This window comes from Sinohyriopsis cumingii, chromosome 11 (assembly GCF_028554795.1).
Source record: "Sinohyriopsis cumingii isolate HCF-2022 chromosome 11, ASM2855479v2, whole genome shotgun sequence".
Lineage (NCBI taxonomy): Eukaryota > Metazoa > Mollusca > Bivalvia > Unionida > Unionidae > Sinohyriopsis > Sinohyriopsis cumingii.
Genome location: NC_142971.1, coordinates 10,157,226 through 10,178,730, shown reverse-complemented (window position 1 = coordinate 10,178,730; position 21,505 = coordinate 10,157,226).

Genomic DNA, 21,505 nt, shown 5'->3' with positions numbered 1-21,505 from the left:
TAAGAGTATAAGAGATCTATTAATGAAATATAGGGACACAAAAGAATTTTGGGACCAGGACGAAAAACTCTCATATAAATGGATTCGGAATGACATAACCAAAAATATACTAAGTAAAGTTGAACGAGAAAATTTATATGTGAACTGGAAAAAGGCATGGGGGCACTGGTCACAATTAGGATCTTTAAAAATACAAAGCCTCGCCTTCAAATACATGCATGATGCGTGGTTGACGGGAGAGGTTGCAGCGAGACGGCACATGGTCGGAGTACCGCCTAAATGTCCGCTGTGTAAAATAGGAATATACAATAAAAAACACGTTATGTTACACTGTAAGGAAACAGAAGCTGATAGGAATAAAATAATTGATGAAATTAACTTAAAGAGTAAATTTAAACCACAATGTATATTATATCTTGATGGTGACTTTAGTAAAGCAACTTTATATAAAATTTCAAGTTTTATTGTTAATAATATTAAGAAATGTGGCCCAATTAAATTTTAACATAGGGAATACCTCAAGAGGGAAAGTACAGATAATGATGCCATGGGGCTATGTCACATGGCGCTACGCGAAGTGAACAGGCCCATGGCAGAATCTGGAAAGGAACCCCTCTTGTAAATAAATATATAAAAACTGAATCTCTATCCTTTCTATCACTAATATCTATAAAATTTTTTGGAATTGAAATTGAGTTTTAAACTTAAATTTAAATTTTAAAAACTTACCTGAATTTTTTTTTTTTTTTTTTTTTTTTTTTTTCCCACTACGATTGAAACAATTTTGAGATATTTCTAATTAAAAGATAGACCTGCTCCACGGGGGAAAAGCATAAAAATTAAAAAAAATGTGAACCCCTCATGGAGCTCAGTCTAATCTAACCAAGAAAGGTGATTTATCACATACATAAGAATCAATAAGATTCAAAAAATAAGAGGATATCACCTTTCTTCAAAATTCAAAACATATAAAAAGAACTTCCGTTATATAATATTACGGAATATAATAGGAAAACTCATGCACTACAAGAATCTGATCCAACAAGCTATCCCAACAAAAACACATTATAGCATACATAACCCATAGCACAAACATATAGCAAACATGGGATGTAGGAGACCCTAGCAAGGTCACAGAGGAAACGAAAAAGAGGAAGTTTAACCGAGAAGGATAATCAAAATCACTCTCGGAGATACTCCTCTATAGAAACACTAGGGATTGAATAAATACCCGAACTCCTAATTTCACGTCACAAAAACGATGAAATAATACACAACAACATATCTGGGGGAATACAAAAACACATAAATAATTTATGTAATTAGGAATGGGGGGGCATCTGTCTGGTGCCCCCCCCAAAAAAAAAAAAAAAAAGGGAAATCATGCCACCCAAGCAAGCTACAGGAAGCAAAGGAGCTTATACCAAAGGGTGCCACATCTGTGTACTACCTAGCTAAAATAGCTAGGAACGGAACCAGGCTGTGCCAACACTCACAAAGGAGCAAAGAAGGCTGAGTAAGAAAATATTGTGTGAGATATTTATGTGTATGCATATTTGTTTGCATTAGTATCTTATACTAACATTTTGTGTACTAGTATCTATTGGGAGACTAATAGGTATCTTACTTTTTTACCCTTTCATACATATGCTTTGACTTGCCTACGTAAATTAGGTAAATAGTATCAATAAGTGTAGTATTAACATTTCGATAATCTCTTTGGATAGGCATCACCGCCTCTAAACTCGTTAAATAGCATTTACGATTGTATTATCCAAATAATAGTGGTGTGCGACCCACCTTGTGAAATTAGCTCACATCACAGCCAAAACAATGAATTTACAAACCAAGCAAGTAAATACAGTTCAGAGAGGATCGAAGCTGGGGAAATTCTTTCAAACAAGAGTTGAAGACAACAAATTAATTGTTAGCCACCCAGCAGGTTGCCAGACCATTGACTATGGAGCGGCACCCACAGCGTCTCGACAGGCAGAAGTTCTATCGGCACTAAATAGAATGGGAGTCAACATTGGAAAAATCGATGGACTCCAACACGCCGGAATCAATAAATACGTACTCTACACAAAAGGTCAAGTACCTCTACTAGACCCGGGAGAGATAGAAATAAAAGGAACAAAAGCCACAGTGATGACAACGGAACCATTCATAAGACAAATAGAGCCGAAACTTACAGAAATACAAGTGATGGGGCTCCCACTGGAAGTGGACAGTGAAGAGTTGAAATTGAAAATAGAGAAAAAGTTCCGAGCAAACATAGTAACACACAAGATGGCGACGGTCTCGCCAGCCCCACCATAATAAAAGTAGGACATTTTTAAAATAGATTTAAGAAAATAAGAGCAGAGCCTGAGAGTCCATGGGAAGGTATTTATATATACTGTTATGGATTCTCAATGAGAAATAGAAATGACATTTACAAAAATAATAAGCTATGTAAACAGTTAGAAATACCAAGGAAATATAGGAGTGATAAAGATTTAATCGTAAAATATAGAGATAAAAAGGAATTATGGGACAAAGATGAACATTTAACTTATAATTGGATTAGGGAAGAAATGACAAAAAATATAAAAAGTACAATAGAAAAAGATAATACATATGTTAATTGGGGAAATTGGAAAAAATTAGGATCATTGAAAATCCAGAGCCTCTGCTTCAAATGCATGCACAATGCATGGTTGACAGGAGAGGCTGCAGTGAGACGGCGTATGGTCCGAGTACCGCCAAAATGTCCACCGTGTAAAATAGGACCTTTTAATAAATTTCATGTAATGTTACAATGTAAAAAAAACATTAGAGGATCGTACAAAAATTATAAATGAGATTAAGAAAAATAATATGTATGAGAAACAAAATATTTTATATCTAGATGGGAATTTCCAAAAAAAGACTTTATATGAAATTAGTAACTATATTATGAAAACGATTGATGCCTGTGGTCAGGTTATAATTATTGGGACCTAAGGCGAAGGGGCGAGTGCAATGAAAACTATCGATGAGATAGTTACCTTTAAAGGATTTGCACTCGCACCAGCCGCCCCCCTCCCTCCCTCTTGGAAATTTTTAATAATTTTTATTTTTATTATATATATATATATATATATATATATATATATATATATATATATATATATATATATATATATATATATATATATATAAGCCACATTACGAAAGACTTTCTGATTTCGGAAGTAATGATTTAATATAAACAACAATTTCAAGGGAGTGAAGTATAAAACATTAAAGAAAATGCAGAGCTCACTCGAAATTGGATAAATATATACAAAAGCTGTGAAGAGCGACACATATATATCACACTTTAAAACAATAACAGAAATTTTTCTGAATAAAATGTAACACACCGCTACTTCACCTACAAATTCCAAAATGAAATCAATTAATCTCTGAATAAATTTTGAGAAAAATAATAAAGATCCTATAATAAGGATCATAAGACAACTGGGATCCTACATGAAAACAATTATAGCATACACAAACAAATAACAAAAACACTAATAGCAGACACGGGATATAGGGACCTCTAGCCAAGGTCACAAAATAAAATAGGAGCGGGACTTAGAGATAGGTGATGAAAACCTACTCGGAAAAACAAACCTATAGGAGACAATAGGGATTTAAAATACCCCGGCAAAAAGTTACTAAATTTTTGAACCAAATTCTTTTGAATAAAAAACACACTGCAACATCTCGGGGGGAATCAGAAACACATAAAAACATTTACTCATTGGTAAGTGGGGGGGGGGGCATCTGTCTGGTGCCCCCCCCCCCCCAAACAAAAAAGTACAGTAGTAAAGTACAGCACGGCACAGTACAGTACAATGCCGCCTAAGCAAGCTAGTGGATTAGGAGTGTAGCTGCGGACGGGATTAGTTGTGAGACTTTTTCATAATTTATTTACATTTTTTTCCTTTTTTCTCATTTCTTTTCATTTTCATTGCATATGAACAATTGTGTGGAGTAGTAGGCACCTTATTTTTTTGGTGCTTTCCAGGTCGCAAGACCATATAAAACTATTGCATATACATTAAGTGGGAAAACAAAACAATTCAGGAATATTCTTTGCTAGGTATCACCGCCTCAATCTACCTAAATTTGTCATTAATTAATAGTGGGAGTCTAAATAGTAGTGTGAGACCTGCACTAGTGAACTTAACTCGTACAAACAACTCAGAAAAAATGGACAGGGAAGAAATGCCGGAGGCCATGCCAGCTGGTTCGAAGCTTAGGAAATATTTTAATACAAGGGTGGAAGACAATAAATTAATTGCTGAACACCCATCAGGATGTCAGACTCTTGACTTTAGTGGAGCACCCTCGATGCCCAAGCAAGCTGAGGTATTAATGGCACTACATGTTTTGGGAGCAGATATAGAGAAAATAGATGGCGTTCAACACGCAGGCATCAACAAACATGTAATCTATACCAAAGACCAAAACTCACTGCTCCACGTAAAGGAAATAGAAGTAAAAGGAGTAAAGGCAACAGTGTCGATGACAGAACCCTTTGTAAGACATACTACGCCTAAAACTACAGAAGTTCACATCATGGGATTGCCTCTATCGGTCAGTAGTGATGAGCTGATACACAAATTAGAGAAAAAGTTCAGAGTAAGCGTACTGAACCACAGAATGGCTACAATATGGGGCTTTGCCCCAATTAAATCCGGGAACCGCATCATATATGTGCACAGAGAAGATGCAAAAAGAATACCTATGTTTTTTTATGTACTAGGTTTTAAACTGAAAACGTGGTACAAAGGAGCAGAAAAAGACAGAATTTGTCCTATTTGTACACAGGTCGGGCATGGGCCAAGGGATTGCCCGGGCAATAGGTCAACAACAGGGGGCGCGGCAGAAAGAGAAACCCACGCAAGCAAAGCAGCCGGAAATGGAAATAACCAGAGAGTGGAATCTCAACAGCAACAACAACAATCACAACAACAACAACAACAAGTGAACAATTGCAGAAGCAACAGGAAGAAATTGTGAAGATGATACAACAAATAAGAAAAGAAAAGGAAGGAGAAGAAGCTGACATAATACACACCCTTCCAGATATTGACGTAACGGAAATACACAATACACAAACCACACCAGAGTGAAGGAAAATACTGAGTCCTAATAAGACAGGAAAAATGGAGACCTCGGCAAGGGAGAAAGAAGGAATCAATATCCAAAACCGTTTCCAATCCCTAGAGGAAAAAGATACACTAGAAGAAGATGGGGAAGAAATAACGGGAATAACGCCTTTAGCACCCTTGACGTCCACCCCGTTACGAAGGAGTCGGAGACCAAAAAGAAAGGCAGAAATGGGAATATCCCCGCAAGAGAAAGAAGAAGACAGTTTTATGGATCAATCGGATGTAAATTCAAATAAGGAAATTGGGACAAGAAAGAAAATTCAGCAACAAAAGAAAAAGAAAGAAAATCAAGAAATAGAATCAGATACAAGTGAAATAGAGAGTGAGAAGGACCATGATGTAGACCTAGTTGAGCATAGAAGAACGGACACAGACTCTGAAAACGGGAGTACGGAAGAAACCAGGAGCACGAAAATGACAGAGAATACGGAAAATGAGACAGGAAATGCGGGAACCACTACAGCTCAGACAGACAATGACAATGACTATAGTGACACAATGGAGACATCACAGTACAATACAAATAGCACCATGGGGGAGGGGGAAACCACCCCTTCAACCTAACTTAAAATAAGAATATGAGATATAAACTCAAACATCTAGGATATAAATGCGACAACCTGGAGAAGCAGAAATGGAGGGATTGAACTTCCATATTCTATCTATTAACATAAATGGGATAAATAAGGACAACATTTCTAAATTTAATAAAACTTTAAAATACGATATCTTATTTTTTCAAGAGACCCATAATGGATTCACAGATGAGGTTAAAGCTTATTGTGAAAGCTACTTAAATGGAATATTGATAAAAAAATGACTATATAGGAGAGGACATGAAACGGGGAGTAGCAATATTGATTAAAAATAAACCGGGAGTTAATTGGGAATGAATAGAAGAAGGAAAAGTTTTTAAAGGTAGGATGATCCATATTAAAATTGAGAAAACACTACTTATAAATGTATACATACCCGCAAAGAATTATAAGAAACATGAGTTTATAAAGGAGTTATCCAAACACTTAGAAAAATACAATATGGAAAATGTGATAATAGGGGGAGATTATAACTGGGTTGGTGATAACATTGATAGGGAAGGGGAGTTAACTCTAATGAAATGAATTGTAAAATAATAATGAGAGAATTTGCAAATGCACATAAACTCATAGACATATACCGGATTTTAAACATGCCACGAAAAGAATTTACTTTTGAGTATAAAAACAATAAAGGAAGTCGGATTGATACATTTTTATGTACTAATTACAATGAAAAAATGTATTAAAAAGCTAAGATATTAGATTTTAAGATCTCAGACCATAAACTTATATATATATAAATCACAATATCAAACGAAAGAAAATGGGGAAACGGAATGTAGAAATTTAATAATAAACTGTTAGAAGATCCCCAATTTATTATAGAAATAAAAAAAATTGATAAACAACACAGCTGAAAAAGGGAATAGGGATATAATTAAAGAGTGGAAAGTCTTAAAAAATAACATTTAAAATAAAACAATAAAATATACACAAATGAGAAGTATAAAACTCAAACTTGAGCAGGAGGCTATTGAGCTACAACTGAAAAAAGATAACCCAGTAATACTTACCAAAAAATTAAATGATAGATTAAACCAAATAAATGAAGGGAAAATAAAGGGCAAAGAATTAAGGGCGGGGAAGTTTTCACAAATTTATAAGAAAGCGGAAGGACTTTACAAAAGGGAAGAAATTAGAAGGGGGGGGGGAGTAATAAATGCTTTGAAAATAGAGGATAAAATTACAACTGATAAGCAAGAAATTTTAAAACATATTGAAAATTACTATGCCCAATTATATACTTCCCAAAAAATTGAGATGGACTCACCACGGACGTCTATACGAAGTTCTGTGGTGAGTTGTCGCCAATCCTAGAATGTTTATATAATAATATATTACTAAGAAATGATACAATGACAAACAGTATGAGGGAATGGGTCATAACATTAATATATAAAGGGAAGGGAGATAGGGAAGACCTTAAAAACTGGAGGCCCATCTCCCTCCTTAACACGGACTACAAAATATTAAGTAAAATTTTAGCAGATAGGATAAAAAAAGGGATGGGGAACATAATAAATACCAATCAAACATGCGGACCGAAAGGAAGAGATATTCGTTATAATATACTTAGCATTACAACCATTATAGAACATATAAAAGACACTGGACAAAAAGCTGCCATGGTACTTTTTGACCAAGAAAAAGCATTCGACAGATTAGAACATAACTACTTACAAAAAGTACTAGCCAAATTTGGCTTGGGAAATAATTTCCTAAAATGGACTAAAATCCTGTACACTAAAATAACTTCCAGAGTGCAGGTCAATGGAGCGAGAACAGGTAAATTTGAAATTCAAAGATCAGTGAGGCAAGGATGCCCACTATCTATGCTATTATACGTAATAGCAATTGAAATTCTAAATAGGAAAATTCAACTAAACAAAGAGATTGAAGGCATCAAAGTATCGAACATAAAGGATGAAGTGAAAATGTTGCAACATGCAGACGATTGTACAAACTTTATAAGGGATGCTAACTCCTTTAAGCACCTGACCAAAGAATTTGATAATTTTGGGAAAGCGTCGGGTTCACAAATTAATCATGATAAAACTGAGATACTTAAAATAGGAAACTGGAAGGGCAACCACTCAGGGCTGCCCCCACATCTAATTAAGAAGCAGGTCAAAGCATTAGGAATTTTCTTTGGAGAAAATGCAGCTAAGGCAAACTGTAGGAAGATAATAGAAGCCATCGAACATAATGTGAAAATCTGGGCTCTGACGCCGCTGTGCTTGATGGAAAGGGTACAAGTAGCAAAAACATGTATGTATGTACATATGAACTATATCTTAAAATCAATAGACATAAGCAATGAAATTTTAAAAACAATAGATAAATCTATAATTGACTACATATGGGATTTTAAACTTCATTACATAAACAAAGAAATATTATATAAGGCTAAAGAGACGGGTGGGGTAGCACTCCCCAGCCCCATCTTGATTAAATTAGCGAATACAATAAACCGTTTTAAGAGGATAAGAGCAACACCGATGAGTCCATGGGAAGGTATCTGTATATACCGTTATGGATTCTCAATTAGAAATAGGGAAGATATATACAAGAATAACAAATTAACCAAACGTTTAGAAATATCTAGACCGTTTAGGAATATTAAGGAAATAATCTTGAAATACAAAGATAAAAAGGAATTATGGGGTTTAGAAGAAAAATTGACATATAACTGGGTTAGTGATGAAGCTACATAAAATATTAAAAGTACAACAGAAAAAGAAAATATATATGTAGACTGGAATAGGGCATGGAAAAACTGGACGAAATTAGGATCGCTAAAATTTCAAAGCCTCTGCTTCAAATACATGCATAATGCATGGTTGACAGGAGAGGCTGCAGTGAGACAGCGTATGGTCAGAGTACCGCCGAGATATCCACTGTGTAAAATAGGACCCTTCTCTAAATATCATGTAATGGCACAATGTTCAAAAACACAAACTAATCGTATAAAAGTTATAAGTGAAATTCAGAAAATGAATCCATACAAAAAACAAAATATTTTATTCCTGGATGGAATTTTTACTTAAAACACGTTATATGAAATTAGTAACTATATTATATCAACAATAAGAGCCTGTGGTCAGGTCAAAGCTATTAGGAATTAAGGTGGGGTTTCCCCTTCCCCACTTTTATATATATATATTTTTTTGTTTTTTTTACACCCCGAAAGGGAAGAATAATTTCGGCGTTTTGGCATAAAATATTAATTTCAAAAGATGGACCTGCTCGAGATGGGAGAAGTACACCAAATTAAAAAAAGTATGAACCCCATCTCGAACACAGCCCTATCTTATTCTTACACGAGAGTGGAATACAGGTGCACACACAAAAACCAATAGGGTTTTAAATTAATATACATACTACCACTCATCGTCAACATTCAAAATTAAACAAATATTCCCGATGTATTATAAACACGGGAAAGCTAAGACAAATGGGATCTTAAAATTCGGCATAGCGGCTGTCCTAACATGGAAACATTTATAGCAACCAGAATACATAGCACACACACATAGCAAACCCAGGACATAGGAGGCCCTAGCCAGGTCGATAACACACTAGGGAAGGATTTCCGAGAAGATGACAGAAATCACTCTCGGAGAAACAACCCTATAGACACACTAGGGAACTTAGAAATACCCCGCTCTAAATTTCTAAACAAAACTTTAAATTCCAAATTAGAGATAAAATATACAAACAACACACCTTTGGGGGCAACAAATGCACATAAACCATTTACAGCTTTGGCTAGGATGGGGGGGGGGGCATCTGTCTGGTGCCCCCCCACCCCCCCACCCCCCCAAAAAAAGAGAAGTACAGTCTGTTTTTAGCAATGGCGCGTACCAAGTAAGAAGTGGAATAGTGGATCTACATAGTAACATAGTAAGGATTTTAGTGAGACGCTTAAATTACTAATACCCTTTGCATTTTTTGACACTGTTTTATAATCACATTTTTGTTTTGATTTTGTCTTCTGCATGTATTAATCCCGGCTGGGATTAGCAAGCAGTCGACAAGAGTGAGATATACTCATTGACGTTTAAATACTGTGGTTTAGACTTTTTACTTAAATAACCTAACTTACACTTAGGAAACAGCAAATATTTCTTAAGAAAGCTTTAAAATAGATCTTTTGTCAAAAGATTAGGAACATTGACCGCCTAAATTTCCCCAAAAACCAATGTTTCAGTAATATAAGCATAGATATAGTAGTGTGCAACCTGTAATCTCTGAATACAACTCAAGCACCTACCTGTGGAAAATGGAATCTGAAACAGTGCCAGCAAGATCAGTGCCACGGGGATCGAGACTGAAACAATACTTTGAGACAATAGTTAAGGATAGAAGACTCATTGTTTGCCACCCAGAGGGATGTCAGACGCTAGATTTTGGTGACACTCAATCCATGCCGAGGCAAGAGGAAGTGATGATGGCGTTAAATACCTTAGGTATAGAAATAGGGAAAATTGATGCCCTACAAAATGGAGGAATCAACAAGCTGGTATTCTACCCCAAACCGAACACCCCTCTATCTGTGACAGACACCATACAAATCAAAGGAATGCAAGTCAACGTTACAAAAACTCCGCCCTTTATCAGAGAAATAGAGCCCAGGGCAACCGAAATTCATATTATGGGACTCCAAATGGAAGTAGAAAACAGCGAAACTAGTTCAAAAGATCAAAAAAAAGTTTGGGGCAAATGTTATCACACACAAGATGGCAAATGTGTGGGGTTTTACCCCCATTAAATCTGGCATTAGACTAATTTATGTGAATAGAGAAGATGCCAAGAAAGTACCAGTTTACTTTTATGTGCTAGGACTTAGGCTCAGATCCTGGTATAAGGGGTATGAAAAGGACAGAATGTGCCCTAGATGTCACCGGTCAGGACATGGCCCCAGAGATTGTCAGGGGACAGATATACCAGAAGCGGCAACTTACGCAAGCAAAGCTGCTGCAAACAAACCACTGCAGCAACAACAACAAACAGAGTACCCAGAGCAAACTTTGGAACTAATCAGACAAATAAGAGAAGAGAAACAAGCAGAGAACACGATACGAACACTACCGGAAATTGATATAACAAACATTGAAGAAGGACAGAAAACCCCAGAATGGGAGGAAATCATAAGTCCAAATAAAACTGGAAATATTTCCACACCGGCAAAAGAAAGACACATATGTACAAAGAATAGATTTGAAGGATTGGAGATTAAATCAATGCAAGAAGAGGAGGAAAATGAAATCATGGGGATCCAACCACTAACGTAGACACTAGACACCTTTACCTAGAAGGAATAGACACAAAAGGAAAGCGGATTCAGTATCACCGCAAGAAAAAATCACATCACCAAGAAAAGAACCCACCCAGCAAAGGAAAAGCAAATCCAAAAAGATAAGAGAAGATGAGGAAACAGATGAGGAAACTGACAATGAGAGTGATAAAGGGAAAAATGAGGATGAAGAAGATGAGGAAATAACAGAGATGGAGACAGAGCCTGAGACAGTAACAGTATACAATAGCAATGAAGATACAAAGGAAACCGTGATGACCGGAACAACGAGTGAACCTAACAGCACACCACAGGAAACAAACCCAACAACACTATTAGGAAATGAAACCACACCCAACTCCTTTGAGGGGGGTGGGGAAACCAGTGCCCCCATTTAATTCAATAAAACAAAATCCATAAATCATATTTATATAGAGGTATAACCATCAATGCGACACCCTGGGAAGAGACAGGAATGGAAGGAATGAACTTACAGCTGCTGTCCATAAATGTTAATGGAATAGACAAAAAATAAATTACTCAGATTTCCAAAAGATATAAATTATGATATTATGTTTTTCCAAGAAACGCATAACGGTTTTAACAACGAAACTAAAGCACTATGTGAAAGCCATTTACATGGTATTCTTTTAACTAATGACTATACAGGAGATGATATAAAGGGGGGAGTAGCCATTTTGATTAAAAATAAAAGAGGTATTTTGGGGGGAAAATAAATGAAGATAAATGTTTTAAAGGAAGGCTTTTACATATTATTATTGAAAATCTCATTTTATCAACCTTTATATGCCAACCAATAGGGATTATAAAATATTTTTTTAGAGAAACTAACAAAGTATTTAGAAAAATATACAATGGAGAATGTTATTATGGGGGAGATTTCAATTGGATAGGAGAAAACATTGACAGAGAAGGGGAATTAACATCAAATGATTTGAGAATTAAACCTGAGATGGAACATTTTTTTAAGAGAACATAAACTGGTAGATGTATATAGAAGATTAAATATTTTAAGGAAGGAATACACATACGAATATAAGACCAATAAAGGGAGCAGACTAGATAAATTTTTATGTACAAATTTTGATGAAAAAGTACATAAAGAAGCAGGGATATCAAACATACAAATCTCGGATTACAAACCTATATTTATGACCATAGAAATAAAAAATAAAAAAAGATGGGGAAAAGGAAAATGGACGATTAATAATTCACTTTTAAAAGATATTAATTTTGTAAATGATATAAAAAAAGAAATAGAAGATTTTAAACAGACAGATCATATAGACATTATTATGAATGGAAAATTTAAAAAAGAAATTCAAAGAAATAGCGATTAAATTTTCAAATATTAAAAGTAGGAAATTAAAAATGGAAAAAGAATCTATTAAATTTCAACTTCAAGAAACAAATAGTAGTGAATTAGAAACAAAACTAAAAAAGAGATTAGATGAAATTATAGAGGAGGAAATGATAGGTAAGGAAATTAGGGCTGGAAAATTTACTCAAATTTATAAAAAGGCAGAAGGTTTATATAAAAGAGAAGAGAGAAGAAGGGGGGGGGGGGACATTGGATAAACTAAAAATAGCTATGAATAAAGTAACAACAGATCAGAGGGTAATTATGAATTACATTAAAGGTTTTATTCAAATTTATATAAAACACAGAATATAGCAGGAAAAACAATTGATGAATATTTGGAAGGTATCCCCTGCGAGGTGTTATCATCAGAACATAAAGACTTATGTGATGATTTCATCTCGCAGGAGGAAATAAAAGAGAGTATACAAACTGCAAATAAAGGGAAATCACCAGAAGGAGATGGACTCTCCGCAGATTTCTATATGAAATTCTTTGGGGAGTTGTCGCCCATACTTGGATGGTTATACAACAATATTCTACTTAGAAATGATAAAATGTCTGAAACTATGAGGGAGTGAGTTATAACTTTAATATATAAAGGAAAAGGAGAAAGAGAAAACCTCACAAAATTGGAGAGCCATCTCCCTCCTGAATATGGATTATAAGATTTTAAGTAAGATATTAGCAAACAGAACAAAAAAGATATGGACCAAATTACCAATATACACCAGACATGCGGACCCAAAAAGAGAAATATACAAAATAATATCCTTAAAATAAAAACAATTATAGACTATCTAAAAGAAAAGAAAATAAAAGCTACCATGGTACTTTTCGATCAAGAAAAAGCTTTTGATAGATTAGAACATTACTATATACAAAAGGTTCTAAAAAAATTCGGTTTCGGAGACAATTTCCGAAAATGGACTAAAATACTGTACAATAACATAACCTCTAGAGTACAGGTTAATGGGATCATGACGGATAAATCTTAAATCCAAAGATCAGTGAGGCAAGGATGCCCACTATCTATGCTATTATACGTAATAGCAATTGAAATGCTAAGCATCAGCATAAAACTCAACAAAGAAATAGTTGGTATAAAAGTTCCAAATTTAAAAGATGATGTGAAAATGCTACATAATGCAGATGATTGTACAAACTTCATAGATGATTCAAATTCCTTTAAACACTTAATAAAGGAATTCGAAAAATTTGGCAAAGCATCAGGATCGCAAATTAATCAGGACAAAACAGAAATCTTAGAAATAGGCAACTGGCGAGGTAAACACTCAGTTTTACCAGCACATCTATTTAAAAATACAGTTAAAGCACTAGGTGTATACTTTGGATTAAATGAAGAAAAAAACTGTAAAAAAATAGAAAATGAAATTTAAAAAAATGTTGATATCTGGGCACTAACGCCGCTATGCATCATGGAACGAGTCCAAGTGGCAAAAACATATATGTATGCTAATATCAATTATATCATGAAGTCGATTGACATAAATAACCTTACTTTAAATAATATAGATAATCAGATAATGAAATACATATGGAATTTTAAAATGCACTATATTAATAAAGAAACCTTATATAGGGCCAAAGAAAGGGGTGGGATAGGAATACCTAGCCCGATACTTTTGAAAATAACAAATATTTTAAATAGGTTCAAAAAAATTAATGCAGACCCCAAATTACCGTGGGAGGGAATTATATATATATACTGGTTTGGTTTTATTTTAAGGAATAGGATTGATATTTATTAAAAGAATAATCTTACCAAATTGCTCGAAAGCCCTAGAAAATTTAGAAGTATTAAAGAGTTATTATTTAAATATAGAGATAAGAAAGAGCTATGGGAAATTGATGAAAAACTTACTTATACTTGGATAAGAGAGGAAATAACAGGAAAAATACCATGTAAAATAGAAAAAGAGTATATGTATGTTAATTGGAAAAGAGCATGGGGGCACTGGTCGAAACAAGGCTCCCTAAAAATTCAAAGCCTCTGCTTCAAATACATGCATGATGCGTGGTTGACGGGAGAGGCTGCAGCGAGACGGCATATGGTCAGAGTACCGCCCAAATGTCCGCTGTGTAAAAAAGGCCCCTTTAATAAAAAAACATACATTGCTGCAATGCATACAAACAAAAGATAACAGAGAAAAAGTAATAACAGAAATACAAAAAAAACGATACATACAAACCACAAAATATACTATATCTAGATGGAAACTTTAACAAAAACACACTATACAAAATAACAAATTTTATAGTCACAACAATGAAAGCATGCGGTCAAGTAATAATAATAAATAAAAAGTGATAAAGTCCACCATGAGGAAAAGTACAGATAAGGACGTTATGGGGCTATGTCACATGGCGCTACGCGAAGTGAACAGGCCCATAAAAGGAACCCTTATGGAATGGACATTTAAACAATATTACACATTTTATTTAATTAACTTAGGCTCCCCTTATATTCTAAAAATATCTTACTTTTTCTTACTTTTTTACTTCTCATTACTAACAATAGTACAGCTCTATACTGTACAAACCACCCCGAAAGGGAAGACAATTTTCATGTAGAAATAGTCTGGCTCTTTGGCATAAATTTCAAATAAAAGATAGACCTGCTTGAGATGGGAGACAGACATAAAATAAAGAAAGTATAAACCCCACTTCGAGCACAGTTTAATCTTATTTTATATGCGAGAGTGATAAATTTAGTACACACATATAAACCAATAAGGTTTCAAATTTATACATAAATAACACTCTTCGCCAAAATTCAAAATTAAATGAACACTCCCGATGTAATTATAAACACGGGAGAAGATAAGACAACTGGGCTTTTTTGTTTAGATTTGGCATAGTTTGCTGTCCCAACATGGAAACAAAAATAGCAATCAGAACATATAGCACACACACATAGCAAACATGGGACGTAGGTGACCTTAGCAAGGTCGAAAAATTTACTAGGGAAGGAATTCCGAGAGGATACTAGAAATCACCCTCGGATGAACAACCCTATAGACACACTAGGGAAACTTAGAAATACCCCATTCTAAATTTCTAAATAAAACGTTTTAAAAATTATTTAAAAACAACACAAACAACACACCTTTGGGGGTAACAAATACACATAAACTATTTAAAAGCTTTGGCTAAGTCGAGGGGGCATCTGTATGGTGCCCCTCCCCCAGAAAAAGGAAAATCTGAGCAAAAATAGCAAACTGAATATTAGTAAGAAAAACAGGTGATTGTTTTACAATTTCTTTTTTCTAATTGATTCATTGCATTTGTTTACGTATTTAGTGTGCGTGTCCCGGCTGGGAAGCGCAGCACTTTTTGTATTTTTTTATAATTGTATTTTGCATTTTCATTTAATGTTGCATATTCTCTAGTCCGGAAAAAGGATTATGGTCCTTTCTCGGTAGAAAAGGATTAGTAATATACATACTATACAATACTAGTAGGGCGTGACCGCCTAAAAACTGCTACACTATAGTTTGTTTAGTTTAAGCAGTGATAGTAGTGGTGTGAGACCTGCATTAGTATCGCGTCTGGTTCGCTTTGAGTGAACTCTGTTTAAACGATTAAAATGGAATCGGTTGGAGCATGCACAATGGCCACAGAGACATTACCCAAAAGGTCAAAGCTAAACCAATTTTTTTAAACCCATGTAGAAAACAGATGTTTAATAGTGAAACACCCGGCTGGGTGTCAAACACTAGACTTTGGGGATGCACCACAGGCCCTAAAACAGGGGCAAATCCTAATGGCCCTACAAACCATGGGTATTGATATTGGGAAAATTGATGGAGTTCAAAACGGCGGGAGGAATAAATACGTGATCTACCCCAAACACCGAACTAACCTACTTGACATGCAAACATTAGACGTAAAGTGAATGACAGCGACGGTGTACGAGACGGAACCGTTTGTAAGAAACACTGAGCCCAAACTAACGAAAGTGCACATAGAAGGCCTCCCGTTAGAAGTAAGCACGGAAGAAGTCAAACTTAAGATTGAAACCAAGTTTCATGCGAAAGTAGCTGTATGCAAAACGGCTACTATATGGGGATTTGCCCCTATAAAATCTGGAAATAGGATCATATACGTAGAAAAGGAAGAAGCGAAAAAGATCCCGCTATTTTTCTACGTCCTAGGCTTTAGGCTGAAGAGTTGGTATAGAGGGTCAGAAAACGACAGGTTTTGCCCAAAATGCCACAGAACGGGACATCTACCGAGGGAGTGACCGGGGCCTAACCCAGAGATACAGCCAGGAACAGCCAACTATTAAACATATGCAAGCAAAGTAGCTGAAAACACAAACAAACAAACAATAGAAGAAGCAGAGCAGATTCTTCAACTAATCCAAAATGTAAGAAAAGAGAGGGAGCAGGAAGAGGAAAACGAGCAGATACACACGTTGCCCCAAATCGATGTCACAGCAATAAGAGATGATGAACAAAAAACTTCAGAGTGGCAACAAGTATACAGCCCTAATAAAACGGACAGATTAACGACACCTGGGAATGGCTATTGCATACAGCTAAAGAATAGATTTGAAAGCCTCACAGAAGAGGAAATAGAAGAAGAAAATGGAAACGAACAATTGGAGGAGGGACTGATACGAGTCAGGCCTCTTGCATCAACACCACTACCCACAATGAGGATGAACAAGAGGAAAGCAATGATAAGCCCTGAACCCCACCAGGAAGAAGAAAAAGAAGGAGAAGCGGAAAACAGCAGCAAACTGAAAACAGGAGAAGAACAAAAAGTGACTTTGAAAAAGAGTACAGTAACAAAAAAGAAAAGGGCTGAAGGGAAAGACGAGGAAGAAACGGAAAGTGAAACGGACAGTGAAAATGAAAATATAGATGGAAATGAAGATGAGGAGGAAACGGAAAATGAAGAAGGGAAAGACACACAGGACAAACAAGACACAGAAACAAAATACTACACGACGGAAATGACAATAGACCAAATTAATACAATAACCAATATTCCAGGGGAAAAAACCAACATCTACAGCAGTGCTGAGGGGGTGGATACTGACTCCAGTGCCCCCATATAAAAACTTACTCACACTATAATACTAGAAACCTAAATTTAAGATAATTAGACAATAACCATTACTGCGCCTACCTGGAAGAAAAAAAAAATGGAAGGAAAGAACTGCCAAATTTTATCAATTAACGTAAATGGTATAAATAAGGAAAAAATTCTAAAATTTAAAAAAGATTTTAAGTTATGATATTTTATTCTTACAAGAAACCCACAATGGATTTACAGATGATGTAAGGATTTTTTGTGAGAGCCAGCTAGATGGAATGTTACTAAAAAATGATTTTGAAGGGGAAGACGTAAAAGGAGGAGTAACCACCCTGATTGAAAATAAACCGGGTGTTAATTGGGAAAGGATAGAGGAGGGAAAGGATTTTAAAGGCAGGCTGTTCCATATAAAAATTGGGAAAATTCATTTTATATATATATATATATATATATATATATATATATATATATATATATATATATATATATATATACCAGCAAGCAAATATCGTAAACAAGAATTTCTGGGAAAACTTAATGAATACTTAGAGAATTATACTATGGAAGAGGTAATACCAAGAGGTGATTATAATTGGGTAGGGGATAACATAGACAGGGAAGGGGATCTAACTACAAATGATATAAGGTTTAAATTAGAAATGGAAAGATTTATATCTAAACATAAATTTACGGATGTATATCGTCTTTTAAATATGCCAAGGAAAGAATATACCTTTGAGTATAAAATAGATAAAGAAAGTAGGATTGACAAATTCTTATGTACTAAATATGATAGCAAAATGTATAAAGAAGCAGGGATTATAGATTTTAAGATTTCAGACCATAAACTAATATATATCAAATTGAAAGTAAATAATAAAAATAACTGGGGAAAAGGAAATTGGAAATTAAATAACAAGTTACTGGAATATCCAAATTTTATTATAGAAATAAAACACGAAATAGAAAAGTTTGTGGCAACCGGGAATAGAGACATAATTGGCTAATGGGAAAAATTTGAAAATAAAATTAAAAAAATAGCTATAACAAATGCGCAAATAAGAAGTAAAAAAACTTAAATTAGAGCAGGAAACAATAGAAATGCAACTTAAGAGAAATAATCCAATAGAAATAGATCAAAATTTAAAAGACAGGCTAAATAAAATATTAGAAGAAAAAATTAGGGGCAAAGAAATAAAAGCAGGGAAATTCACACATATTTATGAAAAAGCGGAAGGGTTGTACAAACGCGAAGAAATTAGGAGAGGAGGGGTAAAATTATGGACAGTCTGAAAATTAATAAGGACAAAAGAATAACTGACAAAAGTGAAATATTAAAACACATTGAAGAATATTATACTAAATTATATACGTCGCAGGGAATTGCAAACTGCGAAATTGAGGACTACCTAAAATATATTCAGTGCCAAAAGATATCATCAGAATAAAAGGACTTATGTGATGATTTCATCTCGCAAGAAGAAATTGCAAAAAGTATACAAAGCCTTACAAAAGGAAAATCCCCAGGTGGAGATGAGCTCACCACGGATTTCTATATAAAATTATGTGTTGTATTGTCGCCAATTTTGGAGTGGTTATTTAATAATATCTTACTTAGAGACGATGTGATGACAGAAAGTATGAGGGAAGGGATTATATCACTAATATATAAAGGGAAGGGAGATAGGGAAGACATAAAACATTGGAGGCCCATCTCCCTCCTAAACACTGATTACAAAATACTAAGCAAAATATTAGCGAATAGGATAAAAAAGAAATGGGGAAAATAATCAACACAAATCAAACATGTGGTCCCAAAGGTAGAGATATACAAAATAATATACTAAGTATCAAAACAATTATTCAATTTATAAATGAAAGTGGACAAAAAGCTGCCATGGTACTTTTTGATCAAGAAAAAGCTTTTGACAGATTAGATCATAACTATATACAAAAAGTGCTAGAAAAATATGGTTTTGGAAATAACTTTGGAAAATGGACTAAAATCCTGTACAATAGAATACCCTCAAGAGTGCAGGTAAATGGAGTAAAAACAGGTACATTTGACATTAAAAGATCTATGAGGCAAGGTTGTCCACTGTCTATGCTATTATATGTAATAGCAATTGAAATACTAAGTATAAGCATTAAACTTAATAAAGATATAGAAGGTATCAAAATACCAAATATAAAAGAAGTAAAAATGCTGCAACATGCAGACGATTGTACAAACTTTATAGAGGATCAAAACTCCTTTAAAAGCCTGATCAAGGAATTCGATAAATTTGGAAAAGCGTCAGGCTCTATAATTAATCATGACAAAACTGAAATACTTAAAATAGGGAACTAGAGAGGAAACCACTCAGGTTTACCCCCACACTTAATCAGGAGAAAGGTCAAAGCATTGGGAATATATTTTGGGGAAGATGAAGAAATGGAAAACTGCAAACAGATAAAAGAACGATAAAAAGAAATGTGGAAATCTGGGCAATAACGCCAATATGTCTTATGGAGAGAGTACAGGTGTCGAAAACATATATGTACGCACACATAAATTATATCTTAAAATCTACAGATCTTAGTAATATAGCACTAAATAAAATAGACAAAATGATAATAGATTATATATGGAATTTTAAATTACACTACATAAATAAAGAAACTATATATAAGGCCATGGAGAGGGGACGGGTAGCACTCCCCAGCCCCGTACTACTTAAAGCCTCCAATATTTTAAATAGGTTTAAGAGATTAAGAACAGAACTAGAGTCCATGGGAAGGTATCTATATATACCGTTATGGTTTCTCACTAAGAAACAGGGAGGATATATATAAAAACAATAAATTGATTAAACAATTAGAAATTCCAAGGAAATGGAGGAATATCAAAGAGTTAATTTTAAAATACAGAGACCAAAAAGAGCTATGGAATAGGGACGTAAACTTAACATATAATTGGATAAGAGAGGATGTAACAAAGAATATTAAAAGTACAGTAGAAAAAGAAAATATACACGTTAACTGGGATAGAGCATGGGGGCACTGCATGAAACTACGCTCCCTAAAAATCTAAAGCCTCTGCTTCAAATACATGCACAATGCATGGTTGACAGGAGAGGTTGCAGTGAGATGGCACATGGTCAGAGTACCACCGAAATGTCCTCTGTGCAGAATATGACCATTCTCAAAATCACATGTAATGACGCAATGCAACAAATCACAAAATAACAGATTAAAAGCCATAACAGAAATTTAAAAAAAAAAAACAAAAACAAATCCGCACAAACACCAAAATTTACTATATTTAGATGGGAACTTTACACAAAATACAGTATATGAAATTACAAATTACATCGTAACAACGAGGGCCTGTGGTCAAGTAACAGGTACTGGAAAATAAAAATACAGTGATTTATATTTTTATTCATTTTTTATATTGAACACTAACATCTTTTTAACTTTGTCTATATAGTATTTTATGTACTACCAAGGACCAAAGACAGGGACCACCTGTGGGGAAAGTACGAGATGAGGATGCAATGGGGCTATGTCACATGGCGCTACGCGAAGTGAACAGGCCCATGGCAGAGTCGGGAAAACAACCACAGGTAGGATATCAGAACGTACAAACCATAAAAAAAACATCGAAGACCCAAATCACAAATACTAACTACTGTACGGTCACTATACCGTACAACATACCCCAATTGAGCAAATAAAATGTCTTGGCAAATTTTTGGAAATAAAATAATTAAAAAAAGTAGCTAAATTCGAGAGAGTGAAGTATATAAAATAAAGGAAATATGAAACTCCCTCGAACACAGCTTACCGTATCTAAAAATAGATTTGCGAAGTACGACATCATGCATCTATAGCATACACTAAAAACACTAGGTTTTGTTTTTCCTAAATTACCGCACCGTTACTTCGCCAAAATTCCAAAATGAAATAAAACGAACAAATTAAAGGGAATTCA